Genomic DNA, 15787 nt, shown 5'->3' with positions numbered 1-15787 from the left:
TTGACATGGATTGTTCCCTACCTTGGGATTCCTGTTCATGACCAGAAGGGCTATCAAGCCTTCTGTAATCGACGTTTCTGTTTTGCTTCAACTGATAAGAACGATTGTTATATTTTTTTGCTGTCGATAGAATTGTCACTGGAGATATATATATTTATAATAAAAATATGAAATTATCTTATACTGCACCTGATCGTTTAATACATACACTAATGGAGTAACATACTTTGTAATTTTGAAAGGCCCATTACGCCTCAGAACGAATTGCAATAGAATGATTTACTGTACAAGTTAAAGTTTATTTCCTTAATAATATAAAACCACCAACTTTAAATGTGTCTGGGTGTCTCTTATGCTTGTAGGCTTGTCGATATTGCTTCTGAGCCTTTTCAACGTCGGATCTTACCTTCTGTATGACATATTGTAATTATGCTGTTCATTCATCAATTGTTTAAGGTGCTGTTGAGTATTTCGCTAGTCCCTCTCAATAAAGAAAGATCTCACAACCCAATTAGAGTTTGGCTATTTTGCAACCTGTAGACTCATAAATAATTAGACGTTTTTCAATATAAAAAGGTATCATTCTAACAATACTTCTAATTTCAGTACTGTTAGACTGAGAATGATATGAAGTTTTAAGATATGTTTAATTCACATAGTTTTACAAGTTTCATCCATCAAATGAGGCACAAATTATGAGGTATTATCAGATACAAGAGTCTTTGGAATACCATATCTATACAAGTACTTATTAATAATTTCTCACAGTCACCTTCACAATTACTTGCTTAAGAAGACACAGTTCAACCAAGTTACTGAAATAATTTCTCAATCTAACAAATAGCAATTTTCTGTACTAAACCCAGAATAATTTTCCATGATATCTACTTCTATTATGTCACCACGTTCCATTAGTTCAGTGCTTTGCATAAAATCCACAGACAAATTTTGATCAGATTTAGTGGTTTCACAAACATGGCATTATAACACACAACATATATAATGTTCTTTCTCATACTAGACCAATATCCACGCCTAAATACTTTGTCTGTTGTTTTTGGACTCTTTGATGACCAGCAATAGGACAATCATGCAATCTGATTAACATCGCCAGTTTCAATGTTTTAGGAATAACTGTTTTGAGGTTACCATTCTTAACAACCCTTTTTATGTGATAAATATCATTGCCATTCAAAGCATAGTGCTTGGATATACTTGCAGTCTCTGGAATTATAGTAGAATCATCTGGGGACACTCCAGTTTTTAAATACGAGTATGAATGCTTATATTCGTTGTCTTTAGCCTGTTCTGTAACAACTTTTTCTCTAGTGTTAACATTTAAAATGACAAAAAATTTAGGTGATTGCTTTCTGTGATCCAATTATGAGGTTCCTTCAGGGTTAGGTCGATAGTATGTCTAAATAGGACATCGGGTAATTGGTTCTCTTTTCCATTTCTCTGCAGTATTTCAAACTTTAAGTCTTGTAATTTTAATGACCAATGCGTCAGTCTACCTATTAACTTAAGAGCTGTCTGTAACTAGTTCGAGGCAGCAAGGTCAATTATATTTGTAAATTCTTCTCCATCTTAGGTGTATATTAAATATTTCTACAACCCGGACTACGGCTAGACCTACTAAATGTAGTAGTATAGTTTCTTTCTGCGGACTGCAGTGTTCCAATAGCATATGTTATGATGCTTTTCTGGAACATAACTGCTTCTAAATCATCATTTAAAGCATCAATATGCAAAACACATTCTTTACAAAAAGAATATAGGTATAATAGGTATAAAGGTTTAGCAGTTGTAGCTAAGTTTGGAATGAGCTGATTGTAGCGAATACACATATCCAAGAATGTGCTTAACTCTTTGCAGTTTCTTGGAGTTGGGTAGACTATAACAGCTTTCATCTTTATAATCATTTGTGTTTATTCTCTCATAATAGAGTTTAAATCCTAAATGTGATGATTCTGGCTAGAAAATGTGCTTTTAAAAACATTTATTGTAAGATTAGCTGCATGCAGTTTGGGGAAATATCAATTTAAAATATATTAGGTGTTGTTAAGCTGTGGGTGAAAAACGCTATAATATCATCAATATAAGCCTTGTAACATTCATTTGTTTCTATTAAAGCCTTATCCCTAAATTTCAGAAGATGGCAGGTTCAGTTTTAAGACCAAAAGGTATTACTTTAAATTGATAAAGTTTGTTATCAGTTATGAAAGCAATTTTATGTCACTCCTTTATGCCAGTATCCACTTGATAAGTCTAATGTACTGCTACAGGTTTCTCCCTGTCAAAGCATTCAAAATATCATTTATATGAGGAAATGGATGGCAGTCAGTTTCTGAGACTTTGATTTAACTTTCCATAGTTCACAAAAATCTAAAACCATTAATCTTCTTCTTCACAGTAACTACTGGAGAAGTCCAAAAAGTGGAGGGTTCAAATATCAAATAATCCATCAAGAAGCAAGCATTTCATCCACTTGATAGTGTAGCACTTGTAATTAGTGGGAGAATATTGATAAGGTTTACTAAACACTGGCTTTCCTCTTGTGGTTAGAATACCACGTTCAGACTATAAGACTTGAACGTGATAATCAAATGAAGTCGGCCACCGAAATTTCTCTAATCTTTATAAATATTCAATAAGTTGTTTAAAACGATGTTTCAGTTGTGGGCAATTGGTTTAAGTTTTTCTTTGCACGAATTGAATCGTCATATTTTTTATTTCGTGTTCAAACAAAATTTTTTTCCGTATTAATTAAGTACCTCTTTTGTATTTTTCAATCATTTTTGAAAATGTTTGTTCTCTTGTATTCGACTGAAAAATGTGTTTGACAATTGTTCTATTGAAATAGACTGTCTGTCTATTTTTCATATAGCAAAGCCACATCATTCTATCTACTATGTCTACCGAGAGGAATCGAATCCCTGATTTTAGTATTGTAAATCCGAAGACATACCACTGTCCCAGCGGGGGTAATATATTGAAATGGAATTATTTCTTTCTAATTAGGCGCCAATTTTATGCTACAAAGTGCCGAATTTTTTGAAACAATGCGTAATTTCTTTTCTTGAAAAATACAAGCTATAATTATCAAATTACCAGCCTAATTAAATTCTTACTTGGAAACAAACACTCTTTTGAAGTAATTTTCCTGATATTATTAAGTTCTCACTTTGAAGCAAATAAACAAACAAACTTTCAAGATGTCTTCAAAATAGTAATAACAAAATAAATAAAAAGGTAGATTATACATTTGGATGAGATATTGTCCTTTTTTTTTCTAAAACCTGCTGAGACTTTATCCGTATCTATACAAAAACAGAAGTCTCATGCTTCTCTCCTAACAGCCATCCCACTATTCGTTGGTAAAAAGAGTAGCCCAAGAGTTGGCGGTGTGTGGTGATGACTAGCTGTCTTCTCTCTAGTCTTACACTGTTAAATTATGGATAGCTAGTGCAGATAGCTCTCGTGTAGTTTTGCGCGATATTCTAAAAACAAACGAATAAACCTAACAGCCAAAAAACACTCCCGGAAGTACATACTTTTGAAGTAGATACTTTTAGCTCATATCTCTCGATCTGAGATCTGATTACATATTTGAATTCAAAAGTTCAAACCATTCTGATGAACGTGTTTAGCAATTCCTAAGGTCTTATAGATAAATTTTATTCTAATCTTGCCTAAAATAATTTTAGTTTGATTCTGCTATCAGTGCATAACACAACTGGTGTTGCTAGCGCTCAAAAATATCGCTAAGGATTAAACAAAAAGCTCAAAAAGTAAGAAAATATAGAAATGGTATTTGTATCATCCCTACATAATAGTACAGGAAAGAGTTAATAAATACAACTTATATATATATACGTACGTATAATGAGAAAGATGTGACTCGTTTTATACAACAGATAATCATTACAAGAATTTTCTATAAAAGTAAATATGATCATGACTTATATCTCCAGAATATAACTTTGTTAGTTCGGTATTTCGCTATTACAGCTTCGTTAGGAGCTATCAATATTACACAAGTAATCTAATCCAGTTGAATGATATTGAGCTAATATTGTTACATTCTGGAGACATAGGTCGTGATTTTATTTACGTTTATAAAAATGACTCACAAATAAACCCCAGCTTACGTTAAACAAAGTTAACAATAATAATTTCAAGGGTTTGTTTTTTCTTTGAAACATTATTAAAATAAATAACCTACTACACAGTATCACTTCGTATTGATCTAAATCTGTAATTATGAATGTATAGAATTTATATGAAAATATAAATTTCTAAGTAATTTACTCCTGTAATGATACTAGATAAAAGTGCAAAACTCTTTATAATAATGTAAGTGAAAACATTCAGACACCATTAATATAACTAACAACATAAAACTGTCGAGCTCGCTGCCATTTATAAGGTTTCATGTAAACTAAGCCTCAATACATTCTCTGTGGGCGTTTTTAGTTCATCTTTTGAAGCAATTTTCCTGTCATAAATAAGTTTTCACTGTGAAATAAACAAACTTTCAAGATGTCCTCACAAAAAAAAAAGGTAGACTATATACAAATATTAGGATGAGACATTGTTCGTATCCCGTGTTTGAATGGAAATGTAATGCTCTCAAGTAAACACACCGCTAAAATCAGGCTTCAAATGTAACAACACTTAGAAATAAATTCAACAGTTACAAAAACCCAGTTAATAAACGACGGCCCGGCATGGCCAGAGGGGTTATGCGTTCGACTCGTAATCTGAGGGTCGCGAATTCGAATACCGGTCACACCAAACATGCTCGCCCTTTCAGCCGTAGGGGCGTTATAAAGTTACGGTCAATCCCACTATTCGTTGGAAAAAAGAGTAGCCCAAGAGTTGGCGGTGTGTGATGGTGACTAGCTGCCTTCCCTTTAGTCTTGCACTGCAAAATTAGGGACGGCTATCGCAGATAGCCCTCAAGTAGCTTTACGCAAAAAAACAAAAAACAAACAAAGTGATAAACGAGTGTCTAGCCAGGACTTGCCACTAATGTTAATCAACAATATATAACAAATATTAAAAAAAGAACCAAAAACACAACAAAATACTAATTCCAAAGTATTCATGAGAGTACATACAAAATATTTTGTCTGTTACCACTAGGGTTTGTTTTTTTCTTTTCTTTTGAATGTTGCATAAAGCTACACTATGGATATCTGCTCTAGCCGTCCCTGTTTTAGTAGTGTAAGACTGGAGGGAAAGCAGCTAATCATCACCACCCACCGTCAACTCTTGAGCTATTCTTTTTACGAATGAATAGTGGGATTGACTGTAACTTTATAACGTCCCTACGGCTGAAAGAGCAGGTGCGTTTGGTGTGACGGGATTTGAACCCGCGAGCTTCAGATTACGAGTCAATCGCCTTAATCAGATGGCCATAACGGGCCCTATCTGTAGGGAAGCTGGTGTCTGTTCCATCATACAAACATATTTAGTGAAAATAAAATGATTAGCTAGAAGGCGATTTAACAGTTTAATACAACTAAATATTCATAGGACCCGGCATGGCCAGGTGGTTAAGGCAGTCGATTCGTAATCTGAAGGTCGCGGGTTTCAATCCCCGTCATACCAAACATGTGACGGTCAATCTCACTATTTGTTGGTAAAAGAATAGTCTAAGAGTTGGCGGTGGGTGGTAAAGACTAGCTGCCTTCCCTCTAGTCTTACACTGCTAAATTAGGGACGGCTAATTTAGCAGTCCTCGAGCAGTTTTGCGCGAAATTCAAAACAAAAGAAAAAATCATAGATAAACTATACGAAATAATAGGAAATAATAAATAAACGATAAATACAACCATAGCTATAAAAAAAAATAGAATATGCTGTTTCAAAATGTTATTTTATTTAACTGAACACTCGTAGTTTCACTCTATAACTTTTTCATAATTATTCAGTTAGAACACAGAATGTAACTGACAGTACAACTGCAATTGGTTTAAATAATAAATTCCAATATAATCTATTGAACACATTTAAACAGCGTGAATGTGACGTAGTAAGTATCAAATCTGTTGTTAAAGGAATTGTATTGTTGAAATAATAAACTGCTGCATGTAGTAAAGACAACAGTTCTACTTAGGTTACACACTGAAATAACAAAGTTAAAATAAGAAATAAAATAGTTGTAATTATAGATACCATCCCTTGTTTCTATTCACCTATGGTTCGTAGTTGTTTGATAAGAAGAACGTTTTTCAAATTTCTTTCAGGGTACTTGATGACTTCAGTAAAGATGTATACTTCCAATGGTGGATTAATGTCAGTTATGTGTCCGTAAATGATCTTCGACTATGTTTCTTTCATTTTTGCTTATAAAGAGTGTCAGTGTGATCTATCTTTGTGTAGGAGTTTTCTGGTTTCTCCAGTATACATGTAATGTCATTACATGTACGCTGGTAAACAACACTGAAGACAAGATATTCATCTCTATACTGCAAACACGTTTTTGTAAGATAGTTTATTTTATTACGTAATAGGGTAGTGTATTGAAACTTTGAAAACTGGCCTTTGAGTGTTGTATCTGGATTTTACCATTTTAATAGGGAGTTCAGATTTCCAGATTATAATTTTACTTTCTTGGAGATGGTTTCGTAAATTAGAAGTATCGTAAAAATCGTCTTTTGTGTGCATTATCTTCAGAAAACTGTCTTCTTTCATCTTGATTTATCTTTATTTTTCGTACTGGAGGAGCGATATTAATTTTTGCATTTCATATTCCTTAAAAATTTCTTTGATGTAAAAGAAGATGGATATTCGTAGCTCAAAAGAGGTATTTTACTTCAGAGTGTGGTCCGGCACGGCCAGGTGTTTAAGGCACTCGACTCGTACTCTAAGGGTTGTGGGTTCGAATACCCGTCACACCAAACATACTCTCCCTTTCAGCCGTGGGGGCGTTATAATGTGACGATCAATCCCACTATTCGTTGGTAAAAGAAAAGCTGAAGAGTTGGCGGTGGGTGGTGATGACTAGGTGCCTTCTCTTTAGTTTTAAACTAGGGACGGCTAGCGCAGATAACCCTCATGTAGCTTTGTACGAAATTCAAAACAAACAAACTTCAAAGTGTGTAGTGTTTATTTCACTGCAAGTGAAATACACTTTCTTTTTTAATTCTCTAATAATTGAATCTTTCATGAAAGGTTTCAGGATATAGGAGTTGAAGTTAAGAAAAAGAGGTTTTCAGATGGTTTGTGAAACAGAATAGATTGTATATTATTGTCATTGTCAATCATTAAGGTACTGTAAACAAAACTATACTCTTCTAGTCATTCAAATGATTCAGAATGAATTTGATGGTATTTTTTGTATAATTTATAAAATCTAAAGGTTTAATCAAAGAAGGAAGACCATTGTTCCATGGTCCAAACACGTCATAAATATGTCTAAGCCAGAGATCATGGCTGATATTGGTATGTTGATGTCAGTTGTCATATCCCATTGTTTCCAAAATGGGGTTAAACAGCTATGCTATTAACCATTGCAACACAGATTAGTTGTATATATATATTTTTTGTGAAAACGAACATATCCATTTTGAGAGTGTCTTTTGTCAGTCAATACATCTATTCCTTTCGAAAGTGGTAACTGAAAGACTTTGTTATTTTGTTTGGTTAAGTTAAGCACAAAGCTACATAATGGGCTATTTGTGCTTTGCCTACCAAAATGGGTATTAAAACTCGGTTTCTAGCGTTGTAAGCCCGCAGATACAGCTGTGCCACTGAAGGGGCAGCAAAAAGACGTGGTTTTTGCAGTAGCAACTAAACTTTCTAACCAAGTGTGTTTAAATACGTTAGCATCCCTTGAACACACTGTTAATTTTATTCAATGAACCAGTTCTATGAGAATAACAAAACAACTAAATTTCTGCTTACTACGAATAACAGAGAAACAACTGTAATATACCCAAAAATATCAATCTCTACCACAGCCAACATTGATATAGACATTAATTACGTTTGGAAAATTTGTTCAACTACAGATGCAGCAAATCATGTAGCTTCTAAAATGTTTCAATAAACATTCTTTTGATACCAACAAGTGACAGTCTCCCTACACTAATAAAGATATTGAAAACTAAATCGTCGATATGAGAAAAAAGGGTCATGAATGTTTTACCAAACCACAATAATCATTTGGCCAAGCTTAACTTATATATTGAAGAACAGTTAGCTCTTAAAGATATGAAAACGAGAATAAATTTCAAATGCTTACTAGTGGTCCCAAAATTAAGACCCAAGCTAAAGAGATTACTTATGAATGAACTTGCAAAAACAAGTAACTTTCCTACAAAACTACTGGATGAATTTAAACCCTCTAATAGTCACATTCTAGAATTACACAGTTTAACAAAAGAATATAAACCGAATATGTCATTAAAGCCCTAAGTATCAGAAAATGGCGGTGCCACTGATAGTAACTTATCCAAACAATTTTAGTATCATTATTAATTTACGTTCCAGCACACTTGAATATAATACACAAGACTTGCTGTTTCGAATTGTCGATGTATGTCACATAGCGACAAACATAACAATACTCTTTACATTGGACGTTGTAGTTTTTTGTCCATCAATACCGAAATAACGTGACGACAAGGCAATGTACGGATTCACGTTGAATCACGTAAACAACTCGTAGATGTACAAACTGGCAATAAACACTATATAGAAATTTGACATTTCATCCTTCACAATAAATATTTTTGTTTTGACAACAAATTATATCTCCATCTAAGTGATATTGCAATTGGTAATAGAGTAATTGTCATTTATATCGTATTAATTAATTAAAGTAATTAATTATTTTGTCATAAAAGGATACTTATCATTAAATAAATTGCATTTCCTCACCATTTAAATAGTCCTAAAAGAACAATATCTTAATTAAAAGTTATTATTTAAATATAAATCAAGTATTTAAAGATTTTCAGTAACATGAATATAATTAAAAATTCTTGACACTACAATTCTTTTTAATTATTTATTTATTTTCTCAATTTTGCGATGTGATCTACATTCACGTTTACTAAGGACATATTTACATAAACACATAAATTAATTAAAATTATTTTAATAACTGTCCATTTTAACAAGTCAGAAGATATTGCTTGATTATCCACGAAACAAAGAACGTATTGGTAAGCGGGCATGATACATGTGTGTGTGTTTTTCGTATCACAAAGTCATATTGCGCTCTCTGCTGAGTTCACCTAGGGGAATCGAACCGCTGATTTTAGTGTTGTAAATCCGTAGACTTACCGCTGTACCAACGGGAAACGCCATGATACATACCTATAGGTTTAAATCGCCCTCAAAAGGACAATATCATATATTAATTTAATTCTTATACTTTTACTAATTTTACTTTATACAATAATTTATACTGTCAATAAAACGTTTATTATGTAAGAACACCTTTACTAATTTGATTTTATAACTTGGCTTAATATTTTACACATATTTCTTTATCTCATGTTTTATGAAGGTAAACTTTCACATATCTATGTATTTAATTACTATTACTTTAACAACTGTTCATAAGCTTTTAACAAATATACCGTGACAGTTTGTTTGTAGTTAAGCTCAAAGTTACACAAAGGGATATCTGTGCTCCTCCCACCACGGGTATAGAAAACCAGTTTCTTGCGGTGTAAGTACACAGACATGCTGCTGTGCCGCTAGGGGCATGCTGTGACAGTACTTCCACTTATGATCAATGCTTAGATTTAATTATGCTAAAGCTATTATTTTGCATATTTTAACATCTGTACTAAGAAATCCTAAATGAATGACTTACTTCATTTTTAAATAGCTATTGATTACTGACAAACAAACACAAATCATGCGAAAGTATAGATCACATAATTTCTATCAGACAACGTTCTGTAGGACACTGTTTCACGAATCATACATAACCATTCATCGTTCTAAAACTAAATATAATAATTGAACAACATACCGAGTACTATTATTTATAATACCAGAACTTTCAGATTGTGTATCGCGAAACACACATACGAATATCTAAATGTTGATTCTATTATATGTTCTCAAGACTAAGGATTGATGTCCGTTTAACTTTGCTTTAGACTCGAGAAAGGATTGTGAATCAAGTGTAAAGCTTCCTTCTACAACACCTTAGAAATACAAATGTCATGAACACACAGTTTATCAAGGGTAACTCATTCAGCGGTCAATTCTTAGTTGACCAAGTCTATGTAGTTTGCAAACTGTGTTGCAATATAGAAGTAGAGAAGAGTTTGACGAAAACACGCTAGTTTGATGAAATAAAGCATGACAGTGCGAATCATTTGGCATTCAAAGCCACTGACCGTCTTAATTTTTCACCATTATGTTATTTATCTAGTAATTCATTTTTGCTACAACTAAAAATAATAAATGAATGATTTACTGTTTATTCATATATTTTATTGTAAAAGTTCACGATACTTCGAAACTAACTCATAAACTCGACTTCAAACATATGTCAAAAATGATCACGTGGTCACTTATGCTGTGAGAGAAGGAGGACGACATAATTAAGTCATCACTGATTAGAAAGAATTGGCAGTCACTATTTTAGAGGAATGTTTAGGGGAGTATTCTTTAAGCAGTTAATTTACTAATACTTTAAAATGGCAAAACGTACCATTTTCTATAGATTACGCACTTTAAGTTTAAACCATACCATACAAATAAAACACATACAACTTTACAGTCATAACTATATGTCGTTCAAAGCCACATAATAAGAATAAAATGCAAAATTCTGTTGAATCAGTAACATTTCAATCAAACTTTAACACTTCTTTATTTTAAGATGGTCATCACGTGAACACTGACACAACAGTTGATGATAAGATTACCCTTGTGTCTAATAACTTGTAATATATTATTAGTCACATAGAAAACTTACCACAATACTGAAAATTTAGTTGGCAATCACAACCGCAAAAAGAATCTTTAATTATAAATCAAGTAATTATTCTTCAACTATTTCAAAACAGTTACAGTTCCTCGTGTGGATTTTGAAAGTGTTATCGTAACATGAATTATCTTTCATTTATACTTAAAAAATGTATAAAAATCACCAAAGTTCTGTCATTTTCTTATATGAAACTTACTTGCTATCATAAAATAATATATTATCTTCAGTAAATGTTAAGTAAAAAGTCGGACACACATACTGAAACATTTGTTAACAAAAGTATAAAATACACTTTGATACTATTTACGAAAACTTCTCAGTTTATGAATAAATGTGAAACTTAGTCTCTTGTGGTTAAATTACACACCATGAATATTAGTTTCTAACAAACCTTTATTTAATATAGTTATGTTTCATCATAACCTAATGTAAAAGTGTTAATGTATGTTTGTAAAAAATCATATTTAACAAGTATGCTGAAACATTTATGAACAAATCTTCAAGATTTACCAATATTCTATTCAAGGAAACTCATTAGTTCATAGAAAGCTGGCATACAACTTCTGTAATAATACCTGCTGTATATACTTGTTCAAGTGGATTAAACTAAATGTAACATGAGAGTAATCAAAGTTTGTTTACTTTTAAAACTATACAAAATATCTGCCATACTGTTGTGCGGATCATCACATACCACTCTCGTACACCTTGAAACATATTTATGTAAAATATACTCTTCAAAAAAAGAAACGCAAAAGGCAAAATATGAGACATATTGTTAACAAGTTTATTCCGGGTAGTTCTGTACGACATATGTGAAACTTTGCACAATCACTGCTGAACATCCAAAGTCTGCAAAAGCGAAGTCCACTCTCACTAGGTGAAGTTTAACGTCACTCAATGTCAATAACGAGTATGCCCCCCGTGAGCATCAATAACTGCTTGGCATCTCCTGCTCATGGAAGCGATGAGATGACGAATCACATCCTGTGAAATGGCTGTCCACTCAGCCTGCAAAGCTGCTGCAAGCTGAGGTAGAGTCTGCGGTTGAGGTTGTCGCCGTTGCAGATGTTGGTCCAACTCGTCCCAAAGATGTTCGATAGGGTTTAAATCTGGTGATCTGGAGGGCCAGGGAAGAACGTTGATGTTGTGGTGTCTCAAGAAGACAGTGGTGAGTCGGGCTGTGTGAGGACGGGCGTTGTCATGTTGAAAAACGTCGTTGACGTTCACCATGATGGGTTGCACATGGGGCCTAAGAATCTCGTCGACGGTTGCGTACGGTCTGATCGGAAATCCTACGCAGCCCTGGTATGGTTGAGGCAGTAGACGTCGCAGTGGTGGTCCTATCCCGAAGGTGACGTAACCGGATGTAGCGATCTTGTGCGGGCGTGGTCACACGAGGTCTGCCAGATCGTGGACGGTCACGAGTTGATCCATGTTGTTGGTGACGATTCCATAGCCTTGTGATGGTGCTTGGGTGGACATTCACAGCTCTGGCAACATCTGATCGAGATTCGCCTGCTTTCAAGCGACCAATGGCGTTGTTGCGTTGTGCTTCAGTCAGTCTTGGCGTAACTGTATTGCGTGTCGGTGGCTTAACACTGAGCTATGGAAACCGAGAACCCGTCACTTTTATAGGGATGTTGCGCTTGCAGAACATGCCGATCTCTCAAACAAATTTATTGGACACGCATGCATTTTGGCAAAAAATCCGATGTTTTCCTCCGTTTTCAAAGTGCACAACTTTTATTGTCATTTTGGTCTGACAATCAGTGCCTTAACACGTGTAACATCACATACTCTGAGCTTGTAACGTTATTACATATTTAAAATTATTATTATATTACATCTTTAAAATAAACAAAATATCCCTTTTGCGTTTCTTGTTTTGAAGAGTATATTACACATACATATATTTACTGTCGAAAATTACAGATAATCTTTGCAACTAAAACAAATTTATGTAAAGTATACAGTAACTCTAGCAATGGTTTTATATAAAAGCAAACATATATTTTTACACTTTACGTGTCATTACAGAAAGCTAAATGTATATTCACATCTGATAGCTGAGTAGGAATGTATTTTCTATTTCTAGGTTGCTACTGTTTTCTACTTTTGATCTAGAGCTCATACATCTTGTCAATTAAATACAATACACAAAGTGGGGCCTGGCATAGCCCAACGCGTAAGGCGTGCGACTCGTAATCCGAGGGTCGCGGGTTCGCGCCCGCATCGCGCTAAACGTTCTCGCTCCCCCAGCCGTGGGGGCGTATAATGTGACGGTCAATCCCACTATTCGTTGGTAAAAGAGTAGCCCAAGAGTTGGCGGTGGGTGGTGATGACTAGCTGCCTTCCCTCTAGTCTTACACTGCTCAATGAGGGACGGCTAGCACAGATAGCCCTCGAGGAGCTTTGTGCGAAATTCCAAAACAAACAAAAAGTACACAAAGTTATATATATATATATATAGTGTAACTTCTTTAAGGTGTAATCATTTCGGCACGTAAAGAAATGTCATCATTATCCATCTAACAATTTGTACAATTTTATCTGAAAGACAAATTCCCCTAACACTGTAATAATCTTTGATATTTACAAATAACACAATATGTATGGGTTAACAAGATTAAACTAACTTTTATACAAGTTATTGTATAATCCTTGTTACACTTCTGTTGTTTACGATAATTAGGAAAGTTCATTTTGGTAACAGGAATAGAGCATATCACACAGAACATGTTGTCGCTACGGCGTTATTTCTGTCAGCGTAAAGTAAATAAGTTAGGGATTGAGTGTTTGATGACATCTTCGAGGTCTCATGCTAAGTGAAAATAACAGACAAATACTGAAATAATCAGTTTCCCCTCGTACAGACTTACAAAACTTAAAACAAAACATACGACGACTCTACTAAGTCCAAAATTATATGCGTCGCTACACATTTTCAGTTTTGTAAAGTGAACCATCTATTTTAAATATATTTCAAATACATATATATAGCGACAGTGCATTATAATTTACTTTTATTTTAATAAATGTTCCCCGTAAATATTAAGTACATTGAAAATACGAAATGTGTTATAATTAACTTTAATTCTGATGAACGTTTCCGAAAATATATTGTAAATATCACACGTTTAAACTAATAATAATAAAATTTTCGTTTCATTTTAAGTGGACAGAAACACTCTGATAATCTTCCCGTACAGTATGTAATAACTGTAAACTCAGTAATAAAGTAATCACGATATGTAAACAACCATGTCTGCTGACTTTTTAAATGACAGTAAAACGTAATTAAAGTATGGTGTGCATACATAGAGTTCATTATTAAATACATTGTATATTATAATTACAATCTAATTGCCGAAATATGAGAAATAATAGTTTTATTACGTTAAATCTAGACATCGATCACTTATGAAAGTACTGTCACTGCATATTTGTTAAAATCATACGGTAATAACAGTAATGAAGTATATGTGAAAGCTCACCTTTGTAAAATTTATGTAAATTATTTGGTCACAAATTAGTAAAACTATTATTAATGACATAAAATCAAAGTATAAGTTTAATTATTGCTTTACATAGTTCTTTCTAGGGCGATTTAAACATATATTCATACATTGTATGCATCAGAATAAGTAAAATATAGTTATTTTAGGACAGGAAGTGTAATAATTTAGTATTGAAAATCTTTGATCGCTTGACTAAGTAAGTTTAAATTTCATATTGTCCTTTTTGAACTAATTATATGATAAGGAAATGTAATGTCATTTTTAGAACGAATTAATTACAAATGAATTAGTGTTAAGCATCATTTTAGTGATGATTTAATTAATTAGTGTTAAACGTCCTTTTTAGGATGAATTAATTATAAATATTTTAATTAATGTTAAAAATCATTTTTAGGAACGAATTAATTAATTAAGTATTGCATTAGTGATTAATTACATCCTTGTTGAGACACGTGTATTAGGCATGACTGCCTATTAGCGCGTTTTCTACTTTGTGGTGGAATGATTGAATTATTAATTAATGAATTAGTGTTCACTGTCCTTTTTAGGATTAACTAATTAGTTAGAACTAAGCGTCCTCTTAGGGACTAATTAACTAACTAATGAATTAGAGTTAAGCATCCTTTTAGGGTGATTTAGTTAATACATTATTAATTATCGACATGATGAAACATTTACTTGTGATATTATTACGTAGCCATCCATCAAGGCAGCCTGACAATGCTCCTCTGGTAGAAACTTTTAGAACTATGACCTCATTAATTTTTATGACATCACCCCTCTTCTCTTCGTCTGCTCCTCCTTATGGTGGCATCCTTTAGATTCTAAAGTGTTGAGCTTACTACTAGTTACTTTTAAACGATTTTACACCGTTATCTACTTAAAGAAGTAATTTTACGTTACGTCTTTTGTGAAAAATATGTCTGTAGCAACTTTTATACATGATTTTACGTTACTTCTTTAGTGAGAAAAACAAATATAACCACTTTTAAATACAGTTAATATTTTTAAGAACAAGCCCGTATGTAACTACTTGTCAATACGATTAGTTCTTTATTCACATTTGTGATCTCTATTAGCATGCCCCTATTTGTGTTTTAGTAATTTTCATCTTACGTAATGTTACCTAGACTTAAAAGTTGTATAGCATAGTATTTGCTGTTTCAACTAATGCGATATACACTGGTAACTGTTACCTTAATGACACGTACTCATATATTTTATATTGTTTAATATTTGCTATTTTTCGTAAAGGGATCTATGCCGCTATGTCCTGTGTTGTACTAATTGTCTTCGT

At 33.2% G+C, this 15787-nt stretch overlaps 1 long non-coding RNA gene across 3 annotated transcripts in view; it reads right to left on the bottom strand.

Moving 5' to 3' along the window:
* Positions 1 to 6331, bottom strand: part of LOC143248990 (uncharacterized) — a 45794-nt gene extending 39463 nt beyond the window's left edge. The window contains exon 1 of one of the 3 annotated variants that reach the window (XR_013027325.1): positions 6204 to 6331. This is a non-coding gene — a long non-coding RNA (uncharacterized LOC143248990). Of the gene's footprint in view, positions 1 to 6183 lie in introns of all 3 variants that reach the window. The other 2 variants (XR_013027324.1, XR_013027323.1) reach the window with 2 other exon arrangements.
* Positions 6332 to 15787: the final 9456 nt, after the last annotated feature.

Source organism: Tachypleus tridentatus, chromosome 4, assembly GCF_004210375.1.
Source record: "Tachypleus tridentatus isolate NWPU-2018 chromosome 4, ASM421037v1, whole genome shotgun sequence".
Lineage (NCBI taxonomy): Eukaryota > Metazoa > Arthropoda > Merostomata > Xiphosura > Limulidae > Tachypleus > Tachypleus tridentatus.
The sequence above is the reverse complement of the archived record's forward strand: the minus strand, read 5'-3'. Positions and strand labels throughout refer to the sequence as shown.